Here is a 14,415-nt window from a genome sequence, read left to right on the forward strand (position 1 = left end):
TGGTCATTCTTTGGAATTGTAAGTGGATCTTCAGTTGACCTGCCAACCGACAAAGCCATAATTTGCTGTGAAAACACATATGACAAGGTCCTACGTGTTCCAACAGTCACTCGTAATTGCCATTAATCCATTGATGTTACTGAGGCAGGTCCACTGTATAGTACCTGAAATTGGCAACCACTTTTGCTTTTAACTCATTTTGTTTTTCGGAGAAAATTATCCATGTGAGCAACAGTAAAATTAGGCAGAGTGCATCTTGGCACCAAAAAGAAAAAAAAAAGAACATGTTGATGAAAGCTGCCTCACTATGTCACTAGCCCTCCTACTGTTTCCTGTGCTTGAATTTCCTCTCCCTGAATACAGCGTCCATCTGCATATACATGCTGAAACTTCAGTCCAAACTGTATGTCAGCTGAAAATCCAGTATTGGACAAGTCATATGATTGTAATTTATTCCTGCTTTTGCCACCAGTCTAGCAAAGCATCTTTGTCTGTATCTCAGTAAGAACCATCCCAAAATTGGTTCTGCCAAAGATATTTCCCCGCACAAAGGGAGGTACAGGGAAATTGTTGCCAAAATTGATATTTTTGACCCCTCAAAATGGTGCTGTAGCTCAACTTTTTCTCCTTTTTTCTTGTTTTGGAACATGCAATTGATACACCTCTCTGSAATGTTCAGTTCCGGCTCATTTCATCCTGTCTCATACATCCGATTATTTAATATGTCAACATATAGTCTAAATTGAGTTATTCAGTACTGAGAAAATTACAAGAGTCCATGCTGAAATGTTCAAAATACTTATTCTTGTGAAAATGTCAAGGTATTCTTCAGAATAAAAGAGAACTGAAAAACATAACCTTTCCTCTTGAACAGAAATTATGTTTAAATCTGTTTCCCTCTGAATGAACAATGAGTCCATTTAATAAATTCATTTTCTTTAACTACTTAAATGCTAAAACGGATGTATCAGTCAGGCCAAAAGTTCACCTAACCCACTACCTTTTCTTTGACTTATATGATGATTAATATTTAAGGAAAGGTATAAGATCAAGGGAAGCACAGAGTGAAGGGCAGACCAAGCTCTCGGCCTTGAAAATCTGTTTGGATAACTTCCTGAAACTGCAGCGAAATAAAACTTCAAATTCGCATTGATACCTGGTAGATGAACCGAAACTGTTAGTTTTCAGAATTTGGCTCAAAATTTCATGAGAATCAGCTCTTCTAGCATTGCCAAGCAGCCACTATCATTTTTGGTGACCAAATGGAAGGCCAGCAGGGTTTGCCATTGCTGATAGTTGGAAGAAATACTGCAGCCAGTAGAAGGTTAATATTGTTTATTATTAATAGGGATTGAATGTCTTTGGGGTGCAAACTCTTTGTAAATTATAAGATCTGGGACTGTGATCCAAGTTAACGTTTGGATAGAACGTTCTGAATACTGATGTCTGATTTATAGTGTTAAAAATGTTATTCGGCCACCTCCTCACTGCTTGTGCCTCCATTTGTTCCCTCTTGTCATTAACTTGATTAGAAACGTTCTAAAGAAGCAGGAATTGCCATAATGTAGCTATTGTCTGTTCTTTATTGAGAGAAATCACTGTGAACAATGCTACGTTTTAAGTCCAGTGTGGATATTTGCTTTGGCATAYCTATTCCATGGATGTCTTCATGTATAAAATATCTAATATAACTGGACTAAAAGCTTCCAGTGGTGCATGCATTTCCTTGTGGTGAAGGAACGTACATGACTTTTAGCTTCTTGAGCAGTTTGTGATTAGGCACTACCCTTGGTCAGTGGCTGTGCGACGAGGAGAGGGGGGATCTGATACGGTGACCTGGCTGTATGCACAGTGAGGTTTGGTGCAAATGCTATGTTTGTATTTCGTCAGGTTTTAGCCATACAGTTAACTCCATCCTGGAAACAGGCTACCTATGACACAGGTCCCAGGTCCACCCAGGAGGCAGGGCTGTGGCGGGGCTGGAGCCGGCAGCTCTGCAGAATCACAGGGCTGGGACTGACGGTCCCGGGCTGGGCTGAAAAGGGGCYGGGAGCTGCAGCTGGACAGGGAGAGGCCCTGGGATGGCTGGCCAAGGCCAGAGAGGCCCGTTAGTGCCTCAGGGCCATGATATCTGTGGCCAAACCCACCAGCTGTGGTTTTAGCATTTGGTGTAGCTGCATTTATTCAAAAAGAGTCTCAAAATTTTAGTTATAGTTATCAAAATCATTGTCAAAACCCACAAAGAAAAACTAACTTTTCCATGCTCAGTAATGTGCTGAAAAGCTGAGCTACCGCTTGAAACCCTGATCAAGGAGCAACGATCTAAGATTGTGACCATGAGACGCAGCCTGGATGACGAGGTAGCTCTGTAGCAAAGGGTTTAGAGCGCCGTTGTACCTAGAGAGAGGWCTGTAGCCGTTCCGCCCGGGGACCGCACACCTCGCCGGCGTAGCRGCTCTGGCAGGGAGGCCTGGAGGCTCTGTCTGCTCAAGGACTTTCAGAAAGCAACCGACCGCRTGAGCAAATAGATTCAGGGCAATGGAACGAACGAGTGACTAGATCAAGTGGGACAAGTGCAGTCTGCGGTCATTTACAGAAGTTGCACCAACAGGGAGATGCCTCACGGGACTTGGAAAATCAGGGAAGAGAGAATTGGTAGAGGAACTTAAAAAAAAAAAAAAAAAACTCGGTGACCATATAGTCACCACAAAGTTTCCTTTGTGGGCTCTGACTCACAAGGAAAGCAAAAGAAATGGAGGATTCGATGTAAAACTGGTGGTTTGCGCTGTGTCTCCCGTCTTAAACCAGCAGCTGGGTCAGGACTGTCCTCTGGGCTGCACAAAACTTGGTCTCATTCCCCAATCTGTCCCATAGAAACTGAATGCAGGCACATAAGCACAGGCACATCCTTGCTGCCTGGAATCATAATTTATACAGAAATGTATACTTACTTTCTTTGTGTTTTTGGCCACCATTCCATCTTTATCTTTTTCTTATAGCATTTTCTCTTCTTAAATGTTTTAGTTTAACCTTAGCAAATTAGAGTAACAAAAGTATTAGTTATCTTTTTGCAAAGCTCCAGTTCCTGCCATATATGATGGACGTGAGAAGGAAGAGAGATRAAAACTAATACAAATCCTCCAAGACATCCTAATTAGCAGAACATTTTTCATAAACATGCTTRTATTTTACCACATTTGAAACACATCTAATTACCAAGAAGCAGTGGAATGACTTCAGGATGTTGAGAGGGTCTGGAAGGCTGTTATTTTGCAGTAAATGGCTTTAATCATCCTGATAACAGGACCATGCTTTGTGAGTTTAAAAAGTCTTGTTTTCCTTTTCTCCCACCGAGAGGTTCTCTGTTGGCTTTCTCCTAGAGCTCAAGCCACAGAGGATGCAAGCAGTCGTGTTAYATCCCGTTGCTCTGTCAGCTGATTACGGAGGAAAGCTTAGGCTCATGTCATGTCACCGTTCTAGTATCCATTGCTTTTACAAGYGCGAGTGCTGTATTTTGTAGACAGACACCCTCTGAAGGAGAGMGGTTACACACACATAAAATCAACATGAAGAACGGTTAGAATTGTGCCTAGTCTACATTTTTGTCCTTAAAACGGAAATGCTTTCATATTGTGTTGCATCTCGTGGTTCTGCCGTGATCTGAGCTGGATGCCGTGGAGCAGATCATCCCCGTGTYGACGGGGGTCTGGCAAGGCGCTGCTGTAGCGAGGCTGGATCCCGGGAAGGCCGAGCTCTGCACAGTTCGCTTCCGTCAGGAGGAGGAAGGTCAGGGATAAACTTAATTGGGATGTTGCTGCACAATTAGGCTTATGAGGCAACGTCTGGAAATAACTTAATCTGGAATTAAAATCCAAAAGGCAGAAGAAAGAAATTAGTTTATGTATCAAAACAGCAAAAAAATACACAACATCGTTGCCGTTGAAAGTCAGCTGGACACACTGAAAGTTTTTGGCTTGCTCAGTAGTAACGGTTTGTGCAAACTGCCAGCAAAAATGCTGTACATTTCATAGGTTAGATTTAAATATTGCCACTAGTCCACATTTATGCAGAGGTAACAAATACTTAATTTTTATTAACGCAGTTGGCAATGTTTTAAAATGCATGCAGGTTACGTCTGAAATCCTAACAGAAAGTCTGAAAGCAAATCCTAGTGCAGCACTTTGCTTTTTTTAGTCTGCTGCTGTAAATAAACTGCATTGGTGGAACTGATTAATTGCTTCCTTTCCACACTGGTTTTCCAGGGCCATTTAACAAGAACCAGAGAAAATACTGACAAAATGAACATCTGATTAACCCTTGCCGGTTTCAGGTGTTCTCATTCGGTGTAGATGGAGATTTAAATATATCAGCAGAGCTGTATGGAGGTCTTTCCCCATGCCCARTATGCTTTTCTCGATCCCTTCCATGGAAGCAAAGGGAGAAATGGGGCAGAAATGTAGCAGGCTGGCCAGCCAGAAAACGGATATGGAGTGGCCTCCATATTTTGTCTTCTAATAATGTGGGTATGATAAAAAGCTCCATTTTTTTAGTTATTATTACAAAGGGTACAGTAGTCATAGCTTTAGATGTTACAGCTGGTATTTTGTGTTTAGCCATCAAGTTTGTGCCAATGGCCTACAGTCTGCCCTGAGGTGGAAATACTTTAATATGCTGATAAAGAGATGTCAGAATAGCAGCTGATGGTTGCCAGTAACCAAGTTACAGCTATCAGCAAATTGAGCSTGCTGTGAACAAATGCTAAATCGTCAGTGTGGTAATTCACTTCTGTGGGAACCAGACTGGATAGGATCATAGAATCATAGAATCGGTAAGGTTGGAAGGGACCTCTGGAGATCATCTAGTCCAACCTCCCTGCTCAAGCAGGGGCACCTGCAGCATGTTAGACAGGGTTGCATCCAGGTGGGCCTTGAATATCTCCAGAGAAGGAGACTCCACAACCTCTCTGGGCAACCTGTGCCAGTGCTCCGTCACTCTCACAGGGAAGAAATTCCCCCTCACGGTCAGGTAGAACTTCCTGTGCTTCAATTTCTGCCCATTGCCTCTTGTCCTGTCACATGGGACAACTGAAAAGAGTTTGTCCCCATCCCCTTGACACCCTCCCTTCAGGTACTTGTACACATTGATAAGATCCCCCCTCAGTCTTCTCTCCCCCAGGCTGAACAGGCCCAGCTCTCGCAGCCGTTCCTCACAGGGCAGRTGCTCCAGCCCTCTGATCATCCTTGTAGCCCTACGCTGGACTCCCTCCAGTAGCTCCATGTCTCTCTTGTCCTGGGGAGCCCAGAACTGGACACAGTACTTGAGATGAGGCCTCCCCAGGGCTGAGTAGAGGGGCAGGATCACCTCCCTCCACCTGCTGACAACACTCTTCCTAATGCACCCCAGGATACCATTGGCTTTCATGGCCACAAGGGCACGTTGCTGGCTCATGGTCGATCTGTCATCCACCAGCATTCCCAGGTCCTTCTCTGCAGAGCTGCTCTCYAGAAGGTCAGCCTCCAGCTTGTACTGATGCCTCGGGTTAGTTTTTCCTACGTGATAAGGTGCTGTGACTCTTATCTCTAATTTGTTCCCTATTTCTTAATAAGAATTATTTAAACTAGGCACAGCTGTGTCCTCCCATTATTATGACAGCACATTGTATTGCTGATACTGAAGATCCACTGCCGGCTGATAATCCTCATGTCTGTATGTACGTGGCTACTGATTATTATAAAATGGCAGCCAAAGAAGGATTTGAATTCACGTAGGAGTCAGATTAGGGCCAGGGTTTCCAGCAGGCAATGTACCAGCTTTGGTATGAGTGTCTCTCTAGAGGTCTGCTCCTGTCTGAAATGTGAAGAAATTCTTCCTAGTCTGKTGTGAGCAGTGCTGTACCTCAGCTGCTTGTGGTATGTACATGCGACTCTGGTTCATTGCACAATTTATTTGTTTGTATTATTTCTGGTAGCAAAACCCAGGAACATACAGCTAAAGGTAATAAAGTGTGTAATTTACTAGGCTAATATACACTTACGCTTAGKTGCTGCACCTGAGTTCTCAAAATCTGATGGTTCTGGTGGATTCTAGCAGAGTTTATTACTTGCTTTGTAAAGAGGTGCAAACCGCTACAGATTTTTTGTTATGGAAGTCTCCCAGCTRGTGAATAGAATATCCTCCAGTATTTTGTTATTGACCATATGAAATCTTCAAAAATTAGCAAGTACAGAGATTGAGTGGTAGACTAGTTTAATAGTAGATCTTCCACATTCAGTTATTTTCATTTTCACAAGTATTTCTAAGGTTGCCTGAGGAAACTTCTACTCCAGATCATGGTGCAACCAGCCTGAAGATGGGAGCTGTGTTGCTTTTCTGAAGCTCTTGGGTTTGGACACGTCTGATATACTGAGATCATTTTGAGGACTGAAGATGCTTTAACCAGTGCACCTTTTGCATGTGCAGTGTATGTCTAAATTAAAAAAAATAGAATGAAGAGAAGAGGAGAACTTATGCTTTGATCAACATCTCTGCATACAAGCACAGGGGTACCAGGRTGAGGGAGCGTTGGGTATATCACAAATATTGCCAGGGCCTCCTGATGAGAGTTGCCACGTTACTGTGCAGCCTCCCCACCCACGTCGCAGCCACGAGCAGCTACATTCAGCCCTGTCTATAGCAGTTCTAAAATGTGTGTCCAAAGACAGCTGTGAATAATATTTTTAGACGTGCACAGGAAGACTGACTGTTTTGCATTGTGTGATTGGAAAACTATGAAAGGAACTGGGACGCCTCAGTAAATCCAGAAGGGATGCTTTCAGCACAGTGGAATATTAAAAGTTCCCTACATTTTAAAGTTTTATAATGCAGTGACAAAAAATATCACTCAGACTAGGCAAACCTCATGGAAACATTTAGTCTTTCATCATGTGGGAAACAGACTGCAGCTCTTAAATTCTGTTCTGCAAATTTAAGAGTCAAAGGGTAATGATTCTTTGTGTGGGATAAAATTGATATATTATACACAGTTGCTGAGAGCAATGATTAGGAATTAGGATAAATCCTTGCAAGAATCCCTAACTCTAGCTTTTTATTATGCTATTGATATTGCTTTAACAGAGGTAACTTAATAAGTAAAATAATACTGTCCATGATAATGGCCATTGCTCATTTTTCCAACTCTTTGGATTTCAAATTTCACTTTAGACATAGTCTAAATTCATCTTTGCCATAATGCCACAGTGTGACTGGAGTAAGACGAAGGATATATACATACATATACATATATATATATATATATATATATATATATACACACATACATCCCAAAATGTAGTGATAGTACACTGTGAAACTCTTCATTATCAGTGCAATAGTTTGGATTGTACTATCTCTAGTAGTTGTTCAACATATTCTTAAAAATTGGTCGTTCTACCTTATGCTGAAAGGAACAGGCAATAGACTTCCTCTCTGGAGGTTCACTGAGGTGCCAGAATTTGTTAATTACTCTACAATGTACAGATTTTATCTTGGCTATCTGCTGTGACGGATTGATGCAAAGATGGGTTTTTCAGGAATGCTCATTGTTTACTCTCAAAATCGCAGATTAATTAGGCTATGTTTACACAAAAGATAACTCTTGAACATAGTAATTATGGAATTTTTGCTTTACGTGAAATATATTTATATTTTGCACCGCTACCTTGTGTTTTAGCACCTCAAAGAGCTTTAGAAAGATGATTACTAGTATGTGTTTGCATATACACCCACTGAAATGACACTGTATATGTACCATCTGGTAATGATGACTAACCTTCCCAGACCATCCGGCACAGAAATCAAATGGCACCAATTATCCCTCTCCCTGTTGTATTCCAGGTTAAATATATCTGGAGGTAATGATGTGACTTGCACCTTTAATGAACTGTGGGCTGTGGCTTTCTGTCAGTCTCCCTCTTTCTCACCTTGAGGTCGTTCACACACATGCATACACACACACACACACAAAAACTGTTAATCAGCTCTGTATTAGATGTTCTTAAAAGATGTCCCAAGTACATTATGTATGTCTCAGATTACTAATGTAGCAGCAGGCATATGATAATTTCTATATAATGTTATAAATAAAGATGGTAAGAGATCCAGGATGCTTTTTATAAACTGGAGAAGGCACTGCCACGTATAAACGTTATCTCTCTTCTCCCTCCTTGAACCTGGCTGCACTGCTCTGTAGCTCACGGGTTTGGGAGGTGTTTTTCCACGCCTGGGAGCAGAGTAGCCCAGTTTTAGTTACAAATCCCCGCCATATACAGTGGGAACCTTATTTTCAAAGCAGATGAAACACAGACCTTAGGGAGGAAGGAGTCACTGAACGACACAGACAAATSCGCACTTCACCCGAGGTGGTGGTGGCGGGGAAGTGCCTGCTGCTAGGAGGAGCCGGGGGAGAGGGTTGCGTGCAAATGAGTCCGGGGGGCTGTGGGGTCCCCAAGCCGGGACCGTCGTGGGTGAGAGGTGTTCATTAGCCAGCCTTGCCACCGAGCGCCCCGGGGCTCTTTCCCGCTCTGCTGATTCACAGGCAATAATTGCTCTTTGACTGTCACTAGGCACAGGCATTACCCAGCACTGCTCYTTGACTGTCGCTAGCAAACCATGGGCTGGAATTTTTTGTCTCTTTTGCTCCAGCTATGAAACTGGATTTTGGGTATAATGAAATTTTTGCATTACAGACAATTTTCTCTGAGGGCAACAGATCAATAAATAAGGTTTAAATATGGTTATGTCTATCCCACTCTTCACTTGAGAGAATATCCATATGCCATTACTCAGAAGCATTTCTTTCCTAAGGTTTGAATCGGTCACTGAATTTTTTTAAACTATTTTTTCTTTTCTGCTGCTGCGCTCACGTTTGCATACAGGATCTCTTACCATCTTTATATATAACATTATATGGAAATTATCATATGCCTACTGCAACATTAGTAATCTGAAACATGATGTACTTGGGACCAGAATATGTTAAGACAGTGCCTGCACTGCACTGCTCTGAAAAAAATGTTCTTCCTGGTTAGAAATGAAATGCACTTGAAATTTCATAAGAGACTCTCTGCAGAGAAGCCTTTTATTAATGATTAAAAAGTTAGATGAGCAAGTGGATATGATGGTGTTTATTCAAACAGAAAAAGAACTTTTACACTTCTGCCCATTTTCACTTCAAGATGTACTGTGCATTTTGCTGAAATGATAGCAGTGTCACACATTTTTAGATATCAGAATTATGGGCCAAAGTGCCTCATAATTGGAGCAGTGGTTAGTTGTTTTCCATGGATAAATTGAAGGTGATACAGCAGGGCAAAGTTGCATAGAACTGAGAACTGTCCCGTGGTGGTGCCAGCGTGGGACGTTMCCAAGTCTGTAAACTGTGAGTGGCTGGGGAGATACCTTGACTGTACAATGAAATTTAGTGCATCGGGGACTGTTATTTTTTGACCTTTTTTCCTCTCCTGCAGTGCTGAGACATGAGTATTGGAAAGTTTGGAAAACTGAGAATAGGACATTTGGACTTAGCTGTACGATGAATTCTGATTCCAGCATACCACAGTGATTACCGTGAGATAGACAGAMGTTATCCCACATGCAGACAGTCCAGACAAGACCTCAGAAGGTCTGTGCTGTGGAAGGAACTTAGGCAAAATTGCTGTTTGAAGGTGCCTTTTGCTTTACACACATACCAAGAACTTAACTGACATTTCTAAGATGGAGAAGGCAAGGTTATAGTTGTGGCGGGGGCAAGATTTATTGGTTTCAAAGGGCTATAGCTCTGAGCATCATGGGTTAGAAAGGAGATAYTTTTCCTTCCCCACTAAATGCAGTGTTCTCAGACACAAATGTAAATTTCCTGAATCACACAGAAAATGAAAAGATATTTATTTTACCCTAAAGGAAAGTCCTGAAACTTTATTTTTTCAGGGTGAGAAGAGTTAAGCCCGTGATTTTCAAAGAGAACTCGGTTTGGCTATCACAGTTTTATTCTTGCTCTTTCACCTGCACACAATTATGGCCAGAGGAGCATATTATTTCTTTCATTGGTTGAAGGCTAAGCATGCATTTGTTGGCACAATCAGATAATTATCTATCCAAGTAATATAAAACAATTGTAAGGATATTTGCAGCCTACTTTGCTTTATTCACAATTATAATAAAACTAAAGGAATAAGAGGAATGAGGTCTGGCTTCTTTTCTGAACAAAGCAGAAGCTGCTAGAAAATACACTTTAATTACATTTCTCCTGTCAATGGAAAAGTTCTGCAGCAGAAAGTCTTCCGAGTTTTTTCAGTGGCAGAAATGTAGCCACCATAAAAAACCTGTAATAAGAATTCTCAGATACAACAGTTTTATGAACTCTGTATGTCATCTGGGCAGTGAAAGGAAGTTTTCCTTAATGAACGCCTTGATCTGACAGACGAGGACCAAGGAAGAGGCAGCACCAACGCAGTATCATGGCTTCAGTGAGAACGCACAGGCAAATTTTGGAATGACAGAGGCATAAAGAGTTCTCACTGCTGTGTCACTAATGTTCTGCCATTGCAGTGGCAGCAGGCTGAAGGTGGAAGCTATGTGCAAATTCAGCCCAGGGGGCAGAGGAAACATGAGATCCAAGCGGGTTGTATTCAGAGATGCCAGGCAGGTGCCTGCAGAAGTGCAGGCTATCAGATAACTTGGAGGCTGTGCGAGTCAGAAGATACACCATGGAAATCTGGGTTCTTGAACTTGCTTTAAAAAGTGAGGTTATGATCAAATTCTGAAAATTATCTATTCATGACAAGCTGAATAAAAAGGCAAGGTTTTCAGAAAAGCACACTATTTTCTCTCTCTCAAATGCTGTTGTGTAGCTTTAGTCACTAGGTACCTTAGTATCAATACTGCTTTGGAATGATAGGCACTTTTTCTTTTCTCTTCTCTTCTCTTCTCTTCTCTTCTCTTCTCTTCTCTTCTCTTCTCTTCTCTTTTCTCTTCTCTTTTCTCTTCTCTTTTCTCTTCTCTTTTCTCTTCTCTTTTCTCTTCTCTTTTCTCTTCTCTTTTCTCTTTCTCTTTTCTCTTTCTCTTTTCTCTTTCTCTTTTCTTTTCTCTTTTCTTTTCTCTTTTCTTTTCTCTTTTCTTTTCTCTTTTTCTTTTCTCTTTTTCTTTTCTCTTTTTCTTTTCTCTTTTTCTTTTCTCTTTTTCTTTTCTCTTTTTCTTTTCTCTTTTTNTTCTTTTCTTTTCTTTTCTTTTCTTTTCTTTTCTTTTCTTTTCTTTTCTTTTCTTTTCTTTTCTTTTCTTTTCTTTTCTTTTCTTTTCTTTTCTTAGCAAACTTTCAAGGGACTTCTCAGAAATATTATTAATAATGAAGTCAGAGCCCAAATGGTACATGCTCCGAATGACATCAGTATGAGTATGTCAACATGGTTGTGCTCCAGTAGAATCAAATAGCGTTGGCCATGTTTGACTGTTTACACAGGTGTAAATTAAGTGTGGATCTACTGTGGGTCAGCACAGTCATTAATCACTATGTCAGCATAACAGAGAGTAGCGTTGAACTTGTCAAGGTTCCTATCCTGTGATTAACATGGTGGCACAGAAACACTGATCGCACACCAAGATGCCTCTTGCACACGCAGACATTTGGGAGCCGCTGTCTCCATCACCAGCAGTGGTTTAAGGAGCTCTGCTGTGTGGTTTGTACTCTGCAGCTATTAGGTGAGGCATGTTGATTGCAACTTGTACGGCTGGGCTCAAAACCTGTTGTCGAAGCACTTTGCTCCTGCAGATGAGACCTTCCTCCCTCTCCCACAGCCTTATTAARTCAGATTTTGTAATGTCAGCTCCCCAGGAGATGTGGGCCAGCGTRGAAATAGAGCAACATTTCTAGCAAACAAATTAAGCAGCTACAAATTACGCTGATGTGATACCACCCCTGGAAAACAGCGATGCATCAGCTACTTGGAAGAGAGTCTTAATCCCTGATGGAAGGCAAGGTTTACATGATAAAATGGACTAATAGCTATATTGGAGTATCTGTAGGAAAATTTTATGGATCTACAGGAAGACAGTAGGGGTCAAAAGAGGAATTTTTATTAATGYATTCCAATTTTCTCTTTCTCAGTAAAGTGTGAAAGCCAATTTCAAATTAAGATACATTGAGTTAGTTGAGACTATTCTTAATAATCTATTGTTGATATTAGTAATACAGGTTACAAACTATGGTAGAAGTTATTGTTTATCTTTAAAATACAATGGACAAATAAAATTGTTTTTCTGACTTCCAGACTAAAAGGTTGTCTCTCACGCTTTATAAACACACTTGCAAAGGAGATTTGGTTGTATCAAGTGGATCCTGTGAGTAGATTTAACTAGGGAATAATTGCTTTCCACATGTATTTGCTGTTTTTTTGCTGAATTCTTCAAGGCTGGCTAAAGTAGAGTAAAAAGAAATTTTTAAAGAAAAAGAAATTTCATTCTTCGTAACTAATGACTGTTATGTTTTTGGAGATTTCATGAGGTGGGTTTTTGATTATTATTATTACTGATAATAGTAAGATTATGAAAGTAGGCAAGGACACAAGCTATGGCTACACATAGAGCAGAGCAGCGCTTGTTCCTCTGCGTGTGTTAGCAGGTTGCAGGTGTGTGCACAGGAATCCTTTCAGGAGGCCGTGAGGGAGCCTGAGACACGGCCAACGCGTTTATGCTCTGCTCAGATCAGGTCTGAAATCTCCCAGGAGGTCACAGGAATGGGCCACGTCTACTCCTGTTTCCCATTTTCCTGTGAGCCTTGGAGAAGCGACACTGAATAAATAAAAATGCGTATTTTGTTCTGTGGTCTTGTGGTCTCCAGAAATGCATAGTTGTGTGGTTTTGGTCACGGAATACACTGTTCTGGAGAGGTTTTGTTTTGTACTATCAGAATTGCTTAAACAAATATTCTGGATTAAAGAAAGCATTTGGGAAATTAAACTGAATCCTACCAGTGGCCTTATGAATATGATTATTAATTCAAATTTTGAGGCAGCACTTTGCACATTTTCTTTGAAAAGCTCAAGTTTCTATTTTGGAGGCTCAAGTTTCTATTTTGGGGATTGAATTTGTTTCCTAATGAGTGAGAATGGGTGAAAATATTTTCAAAATAAGTCAATCATTTAATCTTGGGAGCATCAGACTTTCAGAACCGGCTGCCAATAGAAAAACCACCTTCAATAAATCACAGCTTTGTAAATGTTTAAGAAGGGGAAAAAGCATATCCATGTAGATAGCAATCTGCATGAATTTCCTTCTTCTTTTTTTTTTTTTTTCTTTTTCCATTATGAATATGCTGAAAGGAGGTTACTCAAACAGTTTTGTTCACTGATAATGTGATAGGACTGAGAGATGAGGGAGCAGGGCATCATTAACCCCACATATTCACCTGGCCCAGAAGTTAAAAAGGTTTAAATGCAGCAACAACAGCAAACTCAACATTTAGTCGGCATAGAYGAGAATCTGTGATGTAGTTTGGCCAGGGAGCTACATAGGAGAAGAAAGCATAAGGTACCTAAGACACAGCTTCTATGAGAAGCTGGTTTTTGCAATCATATTCTTTCAGGCTCCTGAATGCACTGTTAAAGAAAAGACTTGGGCTACCCGGTTGCAGCTGAATAACACTGAGCTTACAAGCAATCTGTGGTTTTAAGCTAGGTTTGCCAAATGTTACATCAAACAATCAGATACGTGCAAATCAAAGCTGTTCACGGCCATTTGCAAGCAGGATCATAAAAAGATAAAGCTTGACAAACACTACTGCCAACAAATAATCTGACTTGCTTCTGCCATAAGCTTGGTGCATTTGAGATAACTGGTGACTCGTTTTATGCAACAATGTTGATTTAAAGTAAAAATYGCCCTACCCTTCCTGTGACTTGAAATCAAGGAAGACTGCTARTATCACCTGCAATTTTTCAAAGCCTGACATTGGCTGTTTCATGCCAACGACTTTATTTGTGTTCATAATTCTGAGATATAACAGAACCTCAGCTGTTATCAGACTCTAAAGAAAATAGGAAAAGTGTCTATTTTAAAATATCTTGCTTAACTCTTTAGTCAGCTCTACCAATTATTGTCCACTTGCAGTGGGAAAAGAGTTAGGAATCCATTTTGCTGGGAACTGGAGTGCRCTTTTTAAAGGTTTGATGGGATTTGCCATGATGGGCCTTTCCTCTCTTGCCTGCATCTTCYGTACTGAACTCCTGTACAGCTTCACCTTTCAGCATTTCCCATGGGGTAGTCTCCAGCATRTGGGATAAGACAAGACTAACTTATCGTTACTATAGCCTACCCACACGCATGCTGATATATGCATGCTGTTGCTCTTTTTCCCAGCCAGAGCAGACTTCGGGAACTTTGGGTTAG

This window comes from Rhea americana, unplaced genomic scaffold, assembly GCF_003343005.1.
Source record: "Rhea americana isolate MKP2758 unplaced genomic scaffold, rheAme1 scaffold_44, whole genome shotgun sequence".
Lineage (NCBI taxonomy): Eukaryota > Metazoa > Chordata > Aves > Rheiformes > Rheidae > Rhea > Rhea americana.